This window comes from Psammomys obesus, unplaced genomic scaffold (genome assembly GCF_907164565.1).
Source record: "Psammomys obesus unplaced genomic scaffold, mPsaObe1.curated_primary_1811, whole genome shotgun sequence".
NCBI classification, from domain to species: Eukaryota; Metazoa; Chordata; class Mammalia; order Rodentia; family Muridae; genus Psammomys; species Psammomys obesus.
The window spans coordinates 3,158,696-3,178,131 of record NW_026585987.1 but is presented as its reverse complement, the minus strand read 5'-3'; positions in this window follow the sequence as shown (position 1 = coordinate 3,178,131).

Here is a 19,436-nt window from a genome sequence, read left to right as displayed (position 1 = left end):
CCTTGGTTCCAGAGTCCTGGGCAAATAGGATTTGACACCCACCTGTCTGGACTCCTTAATAGAGTTGCAGAGAAACTGTAGCTATAACAAACCCACTTCATAAAGTTACACCCTACTCCCAGATAGAAGGCTCTCAGTATCATAAAGATTTCTGTCCCTTCAAATAAATCTAGAAAGCCAAAGTCAACCAAAATTTCAACAGAGTGAAAGGCGTCTCATAGAATTCATCCAGAACTGGGGCACAGACTCACCAACACCACTCTGAGAAAGCACAGCGTTGCTAGCACTAGTCCTTCCAGATGCCAAGATTATAAATTTATTGTTGCATAAAACTATAATAAATATAGTACGTAACTAAGGGATGAGTAATCAAGGTTTCCTTTTTTAAAACAATAAAATTTCTAAATCACAGTTTTTGGAAAGGTTGGAGAGCACTCATATGCCTCTCACCAAGTTTCTCTCTTAGCGTGATTCATGACAATTAATGAACTAATAACAAGTGTTATTATTATTTTCGCCATGCTGTACATGCTTGCATGTGCTAAGCATGTGCTCCACCACTGAGCTATAGTTCCAACCTGGAATACAACATTCTTGTGAGAGCAGAAACCCATGATAAGTACTGAGGGACTAGTCTGATGGTTCATGCCTGTCATACCATCTCTTGGAAAGCTGAGGCAGAAGGATATGCCACAAGTTTGAAGCTAACCTAGGCTACAGAGAGAGACTGTCTTTTTTTTTTTTAAAACAAAACAAAAAGATCTGGTAGGAAAATAATACCATTAAAAATGTTAGGACACTGGAAAGTGGAGGAAAAAGTGGCAAATGAGTTAGTGGACCCAAGAAAACAAATTCCAAATTGGCAGGGAGCAAAACAAAGAGTTATCTAGACCAACTCACACTGCAAAACTCCAAAGACTCAGAAGCTGAGTTGAAAAGACAGAACTCTCTTAACAGTCTGTAACAAACTTGGTATGGTAGCCCATGCCGCAACCCAGCCCTTGGGAGCCTGGCCATCTGGAGTCGCAGGGCTTCTTTGCCTACAAGAGAGACCATGATGAAGAAGGTGGAGGAGTAGGAGAAGGAAGGTGGGGGAGAGGGAGGGAAGGAAAGAAGATGGAAGGAAAGAATGGAGAAAGGAAAACAAGAAAGGAGAAAGAAAAATGGAGGGGAGTCTGTCTGAGAAACGTGGGGTCTGTGTCTGAGGTAGCCCTCATGGACTTGTTCTTGCGGGTGTTCTGTGAACCTTAAGTACGGATGCAGGAAGCTGTTTTCTTCTTTTGAAGGAAAAGAAGAAAAGCTAAGGTGGAGCAGACCTTAGGCTGCACCCATTAGAGGTTTCTCGTTGTTCAGCATTTGTATAAGTTCTTCAGCTACTTATAGGCACCATGTGTGGGCCCTTGGCTTGGGCAGAGACTTGGATGAGTAAGAAAAGATGTCCAGTCCCCCACTGAGTCCTCTCAGTTCTTTCTTTGCCATCTCAAAAATAGCACCCTGAGGCTTTCAAGGCCATGGGTTTGCATAAGGCTCTTACAGCATCGCCTCTGCTCTGCAGTCACCAAAGAAGAGTGTGTTCCCACTGAAAACGAGGCAGTTACCTGATCTGTGCACTGCAACACAGCACACCTTAACTTTCTAATTTCCGCTGAGTCTGGAACACTAGATGCTAGGAGCATACCGCTTGGAGAAGTCTTCTGTAGAAATTTAGATCAGTTCAAGGGAAAGGATGAATAGTTTAAGAGGATGTACTTTTTCATTGCATATAAATTATACTCCAGTAAGTAAAAATTTTTATACACTTATTTGTGTGTATGTGATGCCTATGGAAGTCAGAGAACTACTTGAAATTTGTTCTTTCTTTCTACTTGGGTTTCCAGGCTTAGCCACCTTTACCTGCTGAGCCAGACCAAACTAGGATTGTGGGTGTTTGTTTGTTTGTTTTTAAGAACGGAACCCACAGAAAACTCAAATGATAGACAGAGAAGAAAATCAGGAAAAAAAAAAAAAAGATAACCATTACTATTTTCTGAGAAGCAGGGGAGAATATTGTATCCATAAAAGAAAACAAGGTAGTAATTTTATAGTGAATATTCAATAGCTGGAGAGACGGCTCAGCAGTTAGAGATCTTCCTTGCTCTTCCAGAAAACCTGAGTTCAGTTGCCAGTCCCCACATGGGGCGGCTCACAAGTGCCTGTAACTCCAGCTCTGGGGGATCTGTTGCCCTCTTCTGGTTTCCTTGGGTACTTGCACACATGTGGTCTTTACATCCAGGCAACAAAACAATAACAACCAAAACCAAATTAATAAACCAATAACATCAAGCTTCTGAAATGGAAAGAAGGAGCTATACCTACACCTTTCCAAGAGAAGATGGACTTTTAATCAAGAATTCTGTACTCAGCCTTTCCATACTTTCTTCTTCCAAGAAAGGGCTGATGCCAAGTGTGGAGACTCACTAGCACCTAATACAAATCTTCCTGCCTCAGGGTGAAACCAGGCTAGACCAGGGCGTGCCAGACGCTACAGAGTGAGACTCTCTCTCAAAGAAACCAAAGTTCAAAATGAAAACAAAACAAGAATACCAAAAAGAGATAGATAATAAAATAGAAATAAAAGCTACGGTCTGTGAACAGCTTTTTAAAAAAGGAACTAATTGTTTTCTTGGTAAATGAGAGGGGCAAGAGAGTATAAAGAAGGCTGTTTGCAAAACATCCGCTTACCAATGTTTGCTTTTTCGTGGTGTTCAAGTATACCACTTTAATAAAAACTAAAAAGTTGTTTATTGTTGTTGTTCTTCTTGCAGTCCTGGGGATGGAACTCAGGGCCTTGCGAATGCTGGGCGAGTACTCTGCCAACAAGCTACATTGATAGCTTGCTAATTATTATAATTATGTTAGTGAATGCAAAAAAAAATGTGAATTGAAACTTTATAATACCAAGAAATAGGAACCTTCAAAGTGTATATTGCCACACAATTTAACATAAACAAAATTTTATTTAATCATGAATTAATACCAAAAGGGAGAGAAGATTTGGAAAAGCCATTTTTCACTTTGTGATATACATCATAAAATTAGAGTTTTAAAACTGTGATAATTAATTCATGAAAGCTTGACAATTTCATTCCCACATTCTGAAGTGTATTAATATTTAAAGCCCGAGTCTATGTTTGAAGCATAAAGAATTTTATCAAATTAGAGTGGCAAATCACTCTCTTTTGAAGGAAAAAAATTACAAGTTCCCTTCCTTATCTTTTAAATTGTAAAAACACATTGGTTTGGGAACTCACCATGTGTTTTATTCCAAGGCATTTATTCCAGACAGAAATTCTACCAAAATGAACGTAATCTTGTTTCTTTTCTTTTTCTGGGTCGAACATATACAAACATGCATATTTCAGTATTAAGAAATCAGCAACAGTTATTTTCACAACTGAAGTATGATGGGACCACCCCACTCTTCTGCAGGAATAATGAGAACTTCCCCTCCACCCTCTAAAGCTTTGATAGTTGAGTCTGTGGATATAGACAGGTATGCAAAAGGCTTTATGTGCTTGCACATGGGAGTCACACAAAATAGGAGACTCCAAGAGCCAAGTGGTTGAAGTGCTTTGAGCTACAGAGAAAAAGGAAGTTTCTCAGAGGAAGTGCTGACAGCAAAGAGCAGGGGTCTGGGACTTCCGAGAAATATCTGTGCAATGGTGAGGCAGAGAGGCTGCCAAAGCACGCTGCAAAGTCTCTCGGGTGGTAAGCAGGTGATGCACACCTGTAGCCCTGGCCGCCGGGAGGCCGAAGCAGAAGTGTTCCAAATTCAAGACTAGCCTTAGCCTTGACTATGGCAAACTTGAGACTGACCTGAGCTATCTCAAAAACAACAGCAACAACACAGTGCAGCACAGCACAACACAAGACAAAAACAAGAATATGAGTATAACAGAATATAAGGCCCCTTCTGGTGAGTCAGTTTTCTTGAGCTGATGACGTTGCAGGAAAGGAGATTAGGCTAACTGTATCGCTATTCGGGGAACATACAATACACACCTTCCAAATGGGAAATTCAAATTTTTCTTTTCAGTTCTTTGGGACAGGGAGTCCTCCTGTGTTCCAGGTTGGCCTTGAACTCCTTCCTAGTCTTCCTGCCTCCCCCTCCCAAGTGTTGGGATTTCAGGCATTCACCACAATTATTGGAAAATTATAATCTTGTGCCATTTAAACACCTAGGTACACAACAGCACGAAAAGGGAGAAGACAAAAGAATCAGAGTTTACAGGGCATCTGGAGACTCAGGGTGTACTATAGTCACATGAGCGAGGGTGGCCAGGATAGGCCATCCCTAAATATGCCTGTTTGGCATACTGATTGTTTTGCGCTGGCTGTTTGGAGAGACTGCAGGTGTAAGGATAGCTTTGACTCTTGCCAAACCCAGGTCCAGAAGGTTATTCCACAGAAAGTCAATGTACAGGAGGCACAAGTGTCAGGGAGTAGAAGCCTTATTCGGTGGTAAAAGATGTGTATCAGGTCCTCAGCTCCAGGACAGGATAGGAAGAGCGAAGGAGAGAGCCTAGTATATTCATGGCTTCTCTGGGAATAGGCCCATATCTTCAGGAACTTAAGTGCCACCTCTTCCCCTGGTCTGCTGTTTTTGGAGAAGGTGGCTGATAGGTTTCTTAAGCCTCTATGGAAACCCAGTGAGGGAGATACAAAACAAGTCTATGTTGATTGTGCATTATAGTTCTGAATGAAACATTTATCAAATCTTCCACCTCTATATGCAGAACTGAAGTGAATTATATGCTCACTGAAAGATAAAGGCAGCAAAGGCAGATACACTCTGAAGACAGATGCCAAGGTTTATGTTGTTCTGGTAGTCCTTGAGAATCTGCAGGACCAATTGAAGTCAGGGTTTTTAGTAATAAGAGCTGTCAAATCCCTGGAAACCAGCCTAGGCACTGGCCACCTTCATCCCACATGACAGAGGCGTTACCTACAATAAAGTCAGTGGGAAACTAATGGTGTGCTGCCCTGCTGAGCTCCAGACTTAGGGGTTTTTAAGTCAGTTGAAAAGCTAAAAGGTTAACTTAGGTTTGTCCTCAGTAACATGAAGACTGACCCATTTGTTAGAGAAATTTACATTTCTAAAATAAATTTCACTGGTAAGGTGTCTTCTCTGCACTGGGAAGAAAGGAGGATGGGGTTTGGGGGTGGGGTGGTGAGTGAGGTTGGGCTCATGCATGCGCGTGTGTGGTGTGTGTCTGTGTGTGTGTGTGTGTGTGTGTGTGTGTGTGTTTGTGTGTGAAGCCCATGGGAGAGGCCTCACCTGACATATGCAAACCTAGGCTTGATCCCCTGAACAGAGTGAAGAAGACTAGGACCTAAATTCACATAACAATGTACATCTGTGATGGGATGCTTTTCCAGGCCATGTTGTCTTAACTGGGTCATCCTTTATTCTTGTCTCTGTTTCAAAGCCTGATAGTATTTAAGTTTGGTGTTTAAATGCTTTTCTTTCTTTCTTTCTTTCTTTCTTTCTTTCTTTCTTTCTTTCTTCCTTCCTTCCTTCCTTCCTTCCTTCCTTCCTTTCTTTCTTAAAAAAAAAAAATCTCCTTTAGAGATTTAGGTTTTTTTCCCATCTGTACAGGAGGTATGAGGATTTTATGGTAATAAACAGGTCTGCTTTTCTCCCTTTCATCTTTCTTTCATTAGACAGAATTCCAGTTAAGAACTGTGAAAGATAGAGAAAAGAAAATCTTCCCACTGGTACAACTGGCAAGAATCTCCGAAGATAATGCCCTAATCCTTTGGCTTGGCGGGCTTGCCAGGCAACAGGAAATGGGCTCATACTCTTGCTTCTCACCCCCAGGAAGCAGCTAGAACAGGGCATCTAAAGCACACACAGGTGACAGTGAAAGATGCATAATCCCTAAAGGTTCTTTATGTCCCCAGGTGTTTGACTGCTGGCCCACTGCTGTGCTGACCTCAAGATCCCTCCACGAGGAGAACAGAAAGCTTGGGGGCTGCTGGGTTAAAATTGGATACGCCTGTGCGAGGGCACCGACAGCTCCTCAGAACAAGAACAAAGGGTGCTTCACAAGCACATTTGAATAAACAGGTAGTTCACAAATAGTGCTGCATTTGAAAATTCTGGGAAAAGGGGTTTTTAACTTCAAGTTCCAGTTTATTCAGGTTAGTGTGAAAAAAAAAAAAAAAAAGACTCAACCAACCATTTATATATGCAAATTGGGCACAAGATGTTCTTTTATTCAATTATTTATTGGGCATCTGCTATAGGTTGCCATCAGCATTCAAGTCACTAGAAACGGAACATTCTACTGTCGTGACACATATTCTTGTGACTTCATTCACAAATCATTTGGATATAAAACAATCATGCCAAGAATCAGTTTTAAAGTGCTTCAAGATTAGTCATGTGTGGAGGTACAAGCCTATAATCCCAGCACTCAGGGGTTGGAGACTGGAGGGCCTCAAGTTGGAGGCAGCTGGAGCTTCATAGTGTATTCAAGATGGAGTTGGTGTTTAGGTCTGTGTTTTCCAGCTATTAGGGAAGCTGAGACAGGAGGATGACAATTCTGGGTTCTAGAATCACAGAGGTAATAGCAGAGCGAGTTACATCGAGACCCTGCCTCAAAAAACAAAAGAGGAGGTGGTTGGAAGAGCCTTTTCTTAGCAAGGGTAAAGTAAAGCCCTGGGTTCAATTAACACTGCAGAGGCTATTTCCTAAAAGAACAGGAAAATACACCAAGACTAATTTAGACAGCTCTGTGAAGAGACGCGAGGCACAAACGGGATGGGAAGATTCAAAATGTTTTTAAACAACATTGGTTAACCAACAAGGAAGCTTGTTTTTGATTACTCTGGTAGTCTGCTGCCATCTCGTGTCCAAACTCTTCAATTACACAGCTGAATGACAAAGCTACTGGGTTAGTTCTGTTAAAGGGCGGAAGGAATATCTCCCACTTCTCCGGGGTTGGAGTCTTTCCATTGGCTGGAGAAGATTAAAGCAAAGGGGGCTTTACAGGAAGGAGAATACCCAACAACTAAATAAGATTCCTGCATTTATGCAGCTGGCTTTACAGGGCAGAGGAAAACTGAGGATGGTGTAGAGGAGGCTAGATAGTCATGAGTTACCAGTCCTTTTTTTTTTTTGGCCCACAAGACACACAATGGCTTGGGTCAAAGTTCACTGGCTCTGGGAGTGGTGGTGTTTGATTTTTCAGTTTCTTCCTCTGATGAATTTAATCTTCTTTAGTTAATGAAATTTCAGTAAGAGGATTGAAGGTAATTGTGTGCTTTTTTTCGTCGTTGTTGGATCCTGCATGTAGGTAGATAAGGGAACTGCAGAGAAAAGCTTCTCCCTGCCCGTCAGGAAAGGAACAACATCCGAGGAACCATGGTTCTCAGGCAGCTTCTGAGCCTTTCCAATTTCCCTCAGTTCAAAGAGCTCAGCAGGCTGAAATGCTGTGCTTTGCAGGGTCTTTTTCTGAGCCCCCGCACTGCTGCAGTAAATTATCCCATATTTGGTGGCTTAAACACAGTGCGGGAGGTTTCATAATCCTGCCTTTGAATCATGCATTTGAAACAGATCTCAGCAGGCTAAAATTAAAGTCTCAGCATTCCCTCTCAGAGCCCCAGAGAATGCTGCTTTGGATTTTGCACCTGTAGAGGCAGCCTGTATTGTCTGGGGGTCCCCTCGTGTTTTCAGGGTCAGTTTTGGGCAGTGGGATCGTTCTCAGGGTGTATCACTTTGAAACTGTGTCCTAGTCTATTTTCAAGGACCGTCTGATTACACCGGGCCCAGCAGGGTGAGCCAGGAAACTCCCAATCTCAGCTTTCCTACCTCAACCCTAATCCTAGTCATATAACACAGCCTATTTATAAGTTTGATATACTAACATACTCTCATTGGGGCAAACAATATAATTTTGCCTACCACAGATTTTTACCTACTCATTTTTTTCTGGGGATAGATATGCTACTTATATTTTCTCTGCCCTCGTTTGTAAGATGGAACTGATAAACAGAAAAAGAAATGTCTCTGTCAGTGTCTAAAAAATGTTTACTAAGTGGTTAGAATTTAACAAATCCTCCAAATTCTCCAAAATACATTATTGATCTTAATGGGAAAAACCCACTAAATATAAAAACAAGAAGCTGAGCGTGGTGTCTCAACACCTTTAATCCCAGCCCCTGGGAAGCAGAGGCAGGTGAATCTCTGAGTTCAAGGCCAGCCAGGTCCACAGAGTGAGTGCAAGACAGCCAGAACTACAAAGAGAAACCCTATCTCACCCCACCTCCCAAAAAAGGCTAAGTAACTCTTAAAACATTTCTCATTTTCTTATTGACAAAGCAGGCATAAGCCTAAATACTGGTTGATAATATATAAAATATATATGATTTTTTTTTTTTCCAGATAGGATTTTGTGTAGCTGAGGTGCATGGCCTTGAACTGATTCTTCTGGGTCTTGTTTATTGAGTAAATGGTTTCATTTACAAATTAGTCAGAATTAAGCTGTTAATAATAATAATAATAATAATAATAATAATAATAATAAAGTAACTCCTTAAGGGGTTACAGGAAGAAAGGAATAAAACAGGTCTGTGTTAATTCTTTGCTGGTGGCAGTGAAGTCCCACTTTTATTGTCATTGGCCAGCCAGGGCAAAGTGACGACATGACATCCACTAGACATTTTTTACTTATTGGTGATGGATGTCAAATCCAGGGTCTCCTGCATTCCAGTGCTTTATCACCTAGTCCCATTTCCTATCCACATCCTCTAGATTCTGATGGCTTGTTCCTGGGGGGTCTTTATACTGTGGATGATAAACTGGGTCCTTTTTTTCCCTCTGAATGTCAGTAGTGTATGCTAATAAAACATCAAAGGAAAACCAACAGGATAAAGCTCTTGGGTTTTCCTTATCGCTTCTCTGCTTTTCTGGAACATCACAGATCTAGTGGCTGGTGTTATCTTATCAGGTACCTTTTGTGACGCATTTTATCTTATCAGACTGTTATCCTGAACCAAGTACCTAAGAACTATCAAAAGCTCATGGCGCACTGAAGACAAGTTCCTTAGATACAAATAAATATAACAGAATGTTCTTACTTAATCTTTTAAAGGCTTTGAACAATGTAACTTGGATAGTCATCAAAAACTGTATATATAGCTATCCTTTGGAATGCCATGTTCCCTTGAGGAACCAAAGCCTACATCAGGGTGTGCACCATAGTGCTTTTCTTATATATTTCTTTTCTGCTTTCTTAACATCCTGCTTAAATCTAAACCTGCTTTCTCCTTCCTTTCTCCTCCTCTTCTTTCCTTCCTGTCCTTTTAAGACAGGGTGTTACTATGTAGCCCAGTCTGGCTAGGTACTCGGTATATAGTTCACCATGGCCTTTACCACCATGGGCAAGCCTCCTGTCTCTCTCTCCTGAATATTGGTATTATAGGACTTGGCTCCTAAAACCTTAGAGCTGAGTGTGGTGGTGCCGTAGCCATAATGTCAGTACTCAGAAAAGAGAGGCAGGAGATCAAGGATAGTTTGTGCTAAATGAGACACTGTCAAAAGAGCTGGAGTGGGGAAGCAGATGTGGAATAAACTACAGCTTTGCCTTGTATTGACTTGTCCTGAAATGACATTGTGTGGTGTAAGTCTGGAGCTCTGGCTTCATCTGGGTAGAGGTCCTGAAAAGAACTCTGGGTGCTGCAGCCAGCACAGCTAGTGGGCTGAGCTACACCTACTACTGTCTGCTGAACCATAGCACTGAAATGCCTCCAAAAGAGGCTCTTTACAACATATTTGAATGGATAGCAGTCATTAGAGTATACCTTGAATTCTGGTGTTATTGTGTTGTGGTTATTTATTACTTTTCTTGACATGTATATGTGTGTATGGTGTGTGTTGTATGCATGTGGAAGTGTGTGTGTGTGTAAGCTAGAGGTTGTCTGAGTGTCTTCCTCAATCAGTCACCACCTTATATACTGAGGCAGATGACTTAGCTACTTTTCTATTGCTGTGATAAAACACCATCAGCAAGGCAACTTATAAAAGAAAGCCTTTAATTTGGCTAAGGGTTTCAGAAGATTAGAGTCCATGACAGCAGACTGAAGGAACAGCTGAAAGCTCACATCTTGATCCACAGCCATGAAGCTGGGAGGGGGGGATTCTGAGCAAGCCCTGGGAATTGCAGAAGTCTTTGAAACCTCAACATCTGATCCCAGTGACATATCTCCTCCAAGACCACTCCTCCCAATCCTTCTCAAATAGATCCACTAACTGGGGCCAAGTATTCAAATATATGAACCCACAGGAGACATTCTTATTCTAACTACTGCATTATACTCCCAGCCCCCCATAGGCTCATGACCATATAATAATGTAAAAGGCACTTAATTCAACCTCAAAAGTCTTCACAGTCTTTCACAGTCTCAAGTCTCTTCTGAGACTTATGGCAAGCTCTTATTTGTAATCCCTCTGTAAAAGCAAGAAGCAAATCGCATATGCCTAACAGAACAGTATAGACTAAACATTACTGCACCAAAAGGGACCCACCCTAAGCAGATAGTCAAACTTGGTAGACTGGCTTTAGAGTCACAAAGGACGCAGGAGTAAAGGGGCTGAGAATCTTCCTGTGAGGTTAAGGACAGCCTCTGAAGTCAGGTGTGTTGCAGGGGGACTCCTGCATGGAGGTCTTGAAAGGCCATTGTGTGAAGCAGTGAAAGTGAAGTCTGGATTGCATTGGGGACCCCAAGACATCAGAGGTGCCGGAGCTGCCATGAGAGCTGCATACAATCAATGGAACCAGGCTGAGAGAGAATTGTGTTGCAGGCTGCAAAACTGGAAAAGGCAGAGTCAGCTAAGCCCTTTGACACCAGATGTGGAGCTACAGGACAGGGTTTTTCATGGAACCCAGACTTGCCACTTAGGCTTCCTCTGGGGGTTTCATACCTTCACTTCCTGTGGGTTGGAATTGCAGGTGGGCTGCCGTACTCATCTGCTATTTATGGGGCTCCAAACGAGGGCTTTACCAGTTAAATCATCTCCCCAGTCCTATGTCTGTCTGTATATAAATATGTGTGTATGTATGTATGCATGTATGTATGTACATATGTATTTTGCATTACTAGGGATTGAATCATGTACCTTGTGTGTGTAACATGTAGAAGCCAGAGAACTTCAGGTGACCTCAGGTGTCATCCACCTTTCACTGGTCTGGAACTTGCCAAGTAGGCTTGCCAGCTGTCTGCCTCTCTCTAACTCTCCAGCTCTGGCATTACACACTGTGTCACGCACCTGTATTTCCATACGGGTTCTTGGGATTGGTCACAGATCCTCATGTGTGCAAGGAAAGCATGGTACTGACTGATGAGGTCGCTGATCCTCCTGTCTCCATCTTCCAAGTGATAGTATAGGCACCGAGGTCCTCAGCTCTGAGTCTTCTCTCTTATCTTTTAAGGTTATCTGCTGGGAATTCCACAATCTGTGTCTGTGTTTGGAACCTCTTATCAATAGGAAGCCGAGGTTTAGAATCATATCACGTTTGCAGAGAATGGCCTCCTTGCCAGTCTTAGGTTTTCTCTTTGATCTGACATTGTCTGTGATGTTGACATGATGGCATGGAGCCTTTTATCTTTTTATACTGCTACAGGAGAATTACACTTTAGTATTTTTTCCCCCACCCATCAGGTTGACGTCTGATACTCTTTTTTCACTTTGGTATAATGCAACAGAGGGCTGAAGGTGGATTCCAGCCTGCTATGTAGCTCAGGCTGGTTATGAATACCTGAACCCTCCAGCCTTCACCTTCCAAATGCCAGGATTACAGGCAAAACTTGTTTTCTTCATGACTGATATTCTGTGGTGAGACAGATGGACTGTTGCTGGATTTGTGTGGCACTGAGAATATTTATTTGCAACACAGTGCTGTTAGCAGAAAAAAGGTCTTTTTTCAACTTCCTTCCTTCCTTCCTTCCTTCCTTCCTTCCTTCCTTCCTTCCTTTCCTTTCCTCTTTCTTTCTCTTTCTCATCCCTCCGTCCTTCCCTCCCTCCCTCTCCTTCTCTCTCCCTATAAGATAGGGTCTTGCTGTGTAGCTGAGAAACTTCAAACTCATCAGCCTCCCTCCTCAGTGCTGAGACTACAAGCAGGTACCACTGCACCCAGTTTGGGAGATTTCTTTTAAATAGGCCAAACAACATGACAAAGCTCTGTCATGGGTTTTTGGAGAACCAGATGTTAATATCAGATCTGTTATTGATGACTTTGACCTTGAGCAAGTCCTAGTCTACTTAGATCTCAATTTTTTTTATCTGAAAATAAGGGAGCTTAAGAGTTTGTTTCTAGGATTCCTTTCATCTATAACATTCTGTAGTTTTCTCCGTTCATGCCCTTGAACATAAAAATGGATATTTTGTGATCTATACCTTACTAGAGAATAAAAAAAAAAAAAAAAGTGGTGTAACTTTTATCTTCTGATGTCTGGTGACATTGAACATGTTTTTCATATGTAAATTGGCCATTTGTACTTATCCTTTTGAGAAGCATTTATTCTCAAAGACCCCATTTATTGATTGGGTTACTGGGTTTCTTGTTAGTTTTCTGAGCTCTCGTACATTCTGGCCATAAATCCTGTCAGCTGTGTAGCTGGGGAAGTTTTCCTCCCGTCCTGTGAGCCGAATTCTTCACTTGGCTCTTTCTTCTGCTGCTTAGCTCTCTGGTTTTGTGAAACGCCATTTGTCAATTGTTAGCAGTATTTCCTGGAGGATGGCAACCCTAGTCAGTCAGTCCTTGCCTATGCCAAGACCTTGAAGTGTTTCTCTAGTTTACCCTGTAATAGTTTCATGTATTCTATTAAGGTCTTTGATCCATTTGGAGCTGATTTTTTTTTTTCCCAAGGTGATCCAGTTTTATTCTACACTTGAGTATCCAGTTTTGCCAGCACTGTTTGTTCATTAGGGTATTTTTCCTTAGGTATATTTCTGGTCTCTTTGTCCAAAATTAGGCGGCTGCACCTATGTGAGTTTATATCTGTACCCTCTATCCTAGTCCGCTGATTTATGTGTTGCTTTATGCCAGAATTATACTGTGCTTGTTGCTATGGGTCAGTAGTATAACTTGGAAAAAGATATAGTATTATTTGTGGTATTGTTCTTTTTATCCTCAGGATTGAACTCAAGTTGTTGATGTGTCTGTGTGTATGATTTTTGTTTTTGGTATTTTTTACTTACTTCCTTTTTTAAAGTTAGTTTTTCTTTTTTGAGAGAGAGTACATGGAGTGGGTAGGGAGGATCTGGGAAGAGTTATATACAAAATACATTGTATAAAATTTTTTAAAAATAAAAAATAAGATATGAGGAGATTGAAACGACGGGTTAGCAGTTAAGAGCATTGACAACTCTTCCACAGGAACTGACTTTGGTTCCCAGAACTCACATGGAGGGCACAACTGTCTATAACTCAAGAGCATCTCTTCTTTAATAAAGGCGTGTGGTACACATATATGGTGGGAGAAGGGGTGGGGAGGGCAACAGGGGTGGGGAGGGCAACAGGGGTGGGGAGAGCAGGGCTGGGGGAGGATTGGGAGAAAGAACGAAAATCGATGTGAGGGGTGCACTTCAGGGACAGGGAGGCTCCAGGGACTACATGGGGGCGGTGACCCTAGCTGAGACTCCTGGCAGTGGGGGTTAAGGAGTCACCAACTCCTGTAGCCAGTTGGGACTTCCAGTGGAGGGAGGGGGACACCATCCCACCCATAAAGCCTCAGATCTAAAACAGATGCAGAGAGCCACAGCCAAACAATAGGCCGAGCTCAAGGAGTCTTCCGGAAGAGCGGGAGGACGGATAGAGGGAGCTGGAGGGGTCATCACAAGAAGACCTAACCTGGGCCCATGGGGCCTCACAGAGACTAAACAAACAACCAAAGAGCATGCATGGACTGGACCTAGGCCCCTACACATATGTAGCAGATATGCAGCCCAGTCAACATGTGGGTCCCCTAGCAATGGGAGTAGGGGCTGTCTCTGACTCTGTTGGAGCCCTTTCCCCTAGCTGGGCTGCCTTGTCTGGCCTCAATGGGAGAGGGTACATTTAGTCCTGCTGCGACTGGAGATGCCAGGGTGGGTTGGTACCCCTTGGGAGCCTCTACTTCTCTGAGGAGAGGGATGGAGGAGGAATGGAAGAAAGGGGCCTGGGGGTGGGACTGGGAGGGGATTGGGATCAGGCTGTAAAGTGATTAAATAAACATTCATACACATAAAATACTAAAATAATAAAAAAATAAATGTTAATAAATGCTTGTACTAATTATAAAATAAAAGTTTTAAATTATGAATAACTCTTTAAACTCCCATTACTTTCCTTATGGGAAAGTATCTACCTTTTCGAATAAAGATTTTTAATTTTGAAAAGCATTATTCACAGAACTTCTGGGAGAATTCAATATTGCTCTGAAAAGTAGGATTCAGGGGGCTGGAGAGATGGCTCAGTGGGTGAAGTCCCGTGCTTCCATGCTATTTGAATACGCACGTACGTATCCCTCCCTGGAGAGATGGCCTAGAGGTTAAGAGCACTGCTTGCTCTTCCAGAGGTCCTGAGTTTAATTCCCAGCAACCACATGGTGGCTCACAACCATCTAGAATGAGATCTGGTGTCCTCTTCTGGTGTTCAGGTGTACATGAAGGCAGAACATTGTTTACATAATAAAATAAATCTTACAAAAGAAGAAGAAAAAGAATATGTATCCTCTCACTGGCATTTAGAATACAAATGGATGTGCTAGTTAAGTATCTTCATGTTTGTAATGTGCAGACCCATACTTTACTAACTGGGCTTTATTCAACAACTGAGTGTGTGGGAATATCTCAAGACCGGGATTCCTATAAAGGAAATGTAAGTTTTGTTCTCTTTTTAAAGATAAGACTCACCGTGTAACCTAGGCTGCCCTTGAACTCAGAGAAATCTTCCTGCATTTGGGTGGGTATTAAGAACACAAGTGTGCAAGGCACATATCTGAACATAGTAAAAACAATATACAGCAAGCCTATAGTCAACATCAAAATAAACAGAGAGAAAATTAAATCATGCCCACTGAAATCAGGGACACGGAAGGCTGCCCACTCTCTCCATACCTCTTTAGCATAGTTCTTGAAGTCCTAGCTAGAGCAATAAGACAATTAAAGGAGATCAAGGGTATACAAATTGGAAAGGAAGAAGTCAAAGTATCACTATTTGCAGATGATATGATCGTATACCTGACCGACCCCAAAAATTCTAGCAGAGAGCTCCTATAGCTGATAAACACCTTCAGCAAAATGGCTTGATACAAAATTAACTAAAAAAAAAAAAAAAAAAAAAAAAAAAAGAAGCTCTCCTGTATACAAAAAACAAAAGGGCTGAGAAAGAAACTAGGGAAACAACACCCTTCACAATAGCCACAAAGGACATAAAGTACCTTGGTGTGACCCTAACCAAGAAAGTCAAAGACTTGAATGAAAAAAAATTTCCAGTCTCTGAAGAAAGAATTAGAAGAAGATATCAGAAGATGGAAAGATCCCCCAAGCTCATGGCTCGGCAGGATTAACATAGTAAAAACAGCCATCTTACCAAAAGCAATCTACAGATTCAATGCAATTCCCATCAAAATACCAACACAATTCTTTATAGACCTTGAAGGAAAAATTCTCAACTTCATATGGAATAACAAGAAATCCAGAATTGCCAAAACAATCCTCTACAGTGAAAGATCTTCTGGAGGTATCTCCATCCCTGATCTCAAACTGTACTACAGAGCAACAATACTAAAAACTGCATGGTACTGGCATAGAAACAGACTGGTGGATCAATGGAATCGAATAGAAGACCCTGAAATAAACCCACACACTTATGGACATCCGATCTTTGACAAAGATACCAAAACCATTCAATGGAAAAAAAGATAGCATCTTCAACAAATGGTGCTGGTCTAACTGGATGTCTACATGCAGAAAAATGCAAATAGATCCTTACTTACCACCCTGCACAAAACTAAAATCCAAGTGGATCAAAGACCTCAGTATAAAACCAGACACATTAAATCGGTTAGAAGAAAAAGTGGGGAAGAACCTGAAACTCATTGGCACAGGAGACAACTTCCTGAACAGAACACCAACAGCACAGATCAACAATCAATAAATGGGACCTGATGAAACTGAAAAGCTTCTGTAAAGCAAAGGACACTGTCATCAGAACAAAACGACAGTGTACAGACTGGGAAAGGATCTTTACCAACCCTATATCTGACAGAGGGCTGATATCCAGTATATAAATAGAACTAAAGAAGTTAAAAAGCAACAAATCAAGTAATCCAATTAAAAAATGGGGAACAGAGATAAACAGAGAATTCTTGATAGAGGAATATCGAATGGCAGAGAAACACTTAAAGAAATGCTCAATGTCATTAGTCATCAGAGAAATGCAAATCAAAATGACCCTGAGATTTCACCTTACACCCATCAGAATGGCTAAGATCAAAAACTCAAGTGACCACACATGCTGGAGAGGTTGTGGAGAAAGGGGAATCCTCCTCCACTGCTGGTGGGAATGTAAACTTGCACAACCACTCTGGAAATCAATCTGGCACTTTTTCAGACAACTAGGAATAGCGCTTCCTCAAGATCCAGCTATACCACTCCTAGGTATACATCCAAAAGAGGCTCAAGTACACAAAAAGGACATTTGCTCAACCATGTTTGTAGCAGCTTTATCTGTAATAGCCAGAAGCTGGAAACAACCCAGATGCCCCTTAACTAAGGAATGGATATAAAAATTGTGGTACATCTACACAATGGAATATTACTCAGCAATTAAAAACAAGGAAATCATGAAATTTTGCAGGTAAATGGTGGGAACTGGAAAAGATCATCCTGAGTGAGCTGTCCCAGAAGCAGAAAGACACACATGGTATATACTCACTCATATAGACATATAACATAGGATAAACCTACTAAAATCTGTATACCTAAAGAAACTAATCAAGAGGGAGGACTTTGGCTAAAATGCTCAATCCCCATCCAGAAAGGCAAAGAGGCTGGACATCAGAAGAAGGAGAAAACAGGGAACAAGTTAGGAGTCTGCCACAGAGGGCCTCTGAAAGGCTCTGCCCTGCAGACTATCAAAGCAGATGCTGAGACTTATGGCCAACCTTTGGGCAGAGTGCAAGGAATCTTATGAAAGAAGGGGGAGTTAGTATGACGTGGAGAGGATAGGAACTCCACAAGGACCAAATATATCTGGGCAAAGGAGTCTTTTCTGAGACTGATACTCCAACCAAGTACCATGCATGGAGATAACTTAGAACCCCTGCACAGATGTAGCCCATGACAGTTCAGTGTCCAAGTGGGTTCCATAGAAATGGGAACAGGGGCTGTCTCTGACATGAACTGATTGGCCTGCTCTTTGATCACCTCCACCTCAGGGGGGAGCAGCCTTACCAGGCCACAGAGGAAGACAATGCAGCCATTCCTGATGAGACCTAATAGACTAGGATCAGAAGGAAGAAAAAGAAGACCTTCTCTATCAGTGGACTTGGGGAGGGGCATGCTTGGAGAAGTGGGAAGAAGGCAGGAAAGGAGGGAGGTTCAGGGGGATACAAAGTGAATAAAGTGTAATTAATAAAAAATTAAAAAAAATAACACAGGTGTGATCCCAGCACTCAGGGAGGCAGAGGCAGAGGCAGGTGATCTCTGAGTTCGAGGCCAGCCTGGTCTACAAAGTGAGTCCAGGACAACCAGGGATACACAGAGAAATCCTGTCTCAGAAAAGCAAAAAAACAAAAACAAAAACACCAAACAAACCCCCAAAACAAAAAACGTTCATTGGAATCATAATAAACAATTCCCCCCAGCAAAACAAAAATATAGCTAAAATCCAATGAAATCAATAGACTAAAATCAAGAATTGGTGCTATACTTTGACGTAAAGCCTTAAAACTTCTAAAATATTTGATTTATAAATATTTAAATAGTTAATTCATTTAGCACATAAAATAATTTATTCATAAAAATTTATTCATTTTTATAGAACTCTAACAGACAATTTTCAAAATTTAAAAGCAAACAGCATAATTTTGCAATTCTGATTTTATAGGAACATAAACCTTTTGAGTATATATTGTATCAAAGTGGAAAGTTTAATCAGTTTTGCTTACACAGTACAAACATGCTTTCATAGTATATCAGATTTTGGAATCTTACTCAGTCACAGGAAATTCACTGGAGGAAAACATGGCCATTCTAAAAACAGAACATGGTTCCATCTGAAGCATGACGGTGGTGAGGTCCTGCAGGACTAGGTGTGGTCACGTGACTCTGATCCTGGTTATGCCACTCCACCACACACCTACAGACTGAGGGCTGAAAGTGATCTGTGAAAATGAAAACCACCACCATGCCACGGCAGGAGTGATGGATGTTTTATTTTCTCTTTCCACACCACCTTACCCTTTAAAGGCAAAGACATTAAGCAATTACTGAACAAAAGTGAAGGAGGGCAAATTGAGAAAGTACCTCCCAGGGTACAGAGTGTCTCATTCAAGGGTGGAGAGGTGGGAGCTCAGGGCTAAATGGGGGTGTCTGCAAAGGGGGGAGATGCTACCGTGCTCCGTCCCTTCAAGCATGCTTCTCCTCCCCACAACTTTAATCCAGCCCAAATGGCCTAGCCACTCCTCTGGGATACAAAGGGAAAACGTGGCTCATTAAATATATAAAGCATGATCTCCAAGTGCATGGAACAGAAAATTATTCCCTTCTATATGCAGTGACAGGCCTTTCCAGTAAAAACTTGCACAAGCCTCGCCTTCCTTTCTTCACTGGGGGAGAAACACTATTATGGAAGATGTCTCCAGTGCTCTCCTCACTGCTTCAGGTAATAAACTGTTCTTCACTCTTTTATCTCTTAACTGCCTGTCTTTGCACTCACCTAAGGGAGGACCCACTGTGTTCAGTCACATTATGAGGAAGCTTGTGGAAGGCAGTTATGTCCTGGGGTATTTATGTCAGGTCATAAAGATTTAGGTCTAGAGTTACAAGAGGCTGTAAGCTGCCATGTGGGTGTTGGGAACTGAACTCCAGTCCCCCCAAGAGCAGCAAGTGCTCTAAACTGCTTAGCAACTTTCTAGCTCCTTGATCCTGATGGCCAACAAAGTGACACTTAGTGACTAAATACCATGGTGACAATGACCACCTGATGAAAAACACTCCCAAAAGGCTTTTCCAGTTATCAGAAAGTACAAACAGCTGTGTGGTGGTAGTGTAAGCCTTTAATTCCAGCACTCAGGAGGCAGAGGCAGACAGATCTCTGAGTTCTAGGCTAGCCTGATCTACAGCGTGAGTTCCAGGACAGCCAGGGCTACAGAGATCCTGTCTTGAAAAACCAAAACCAAACAAA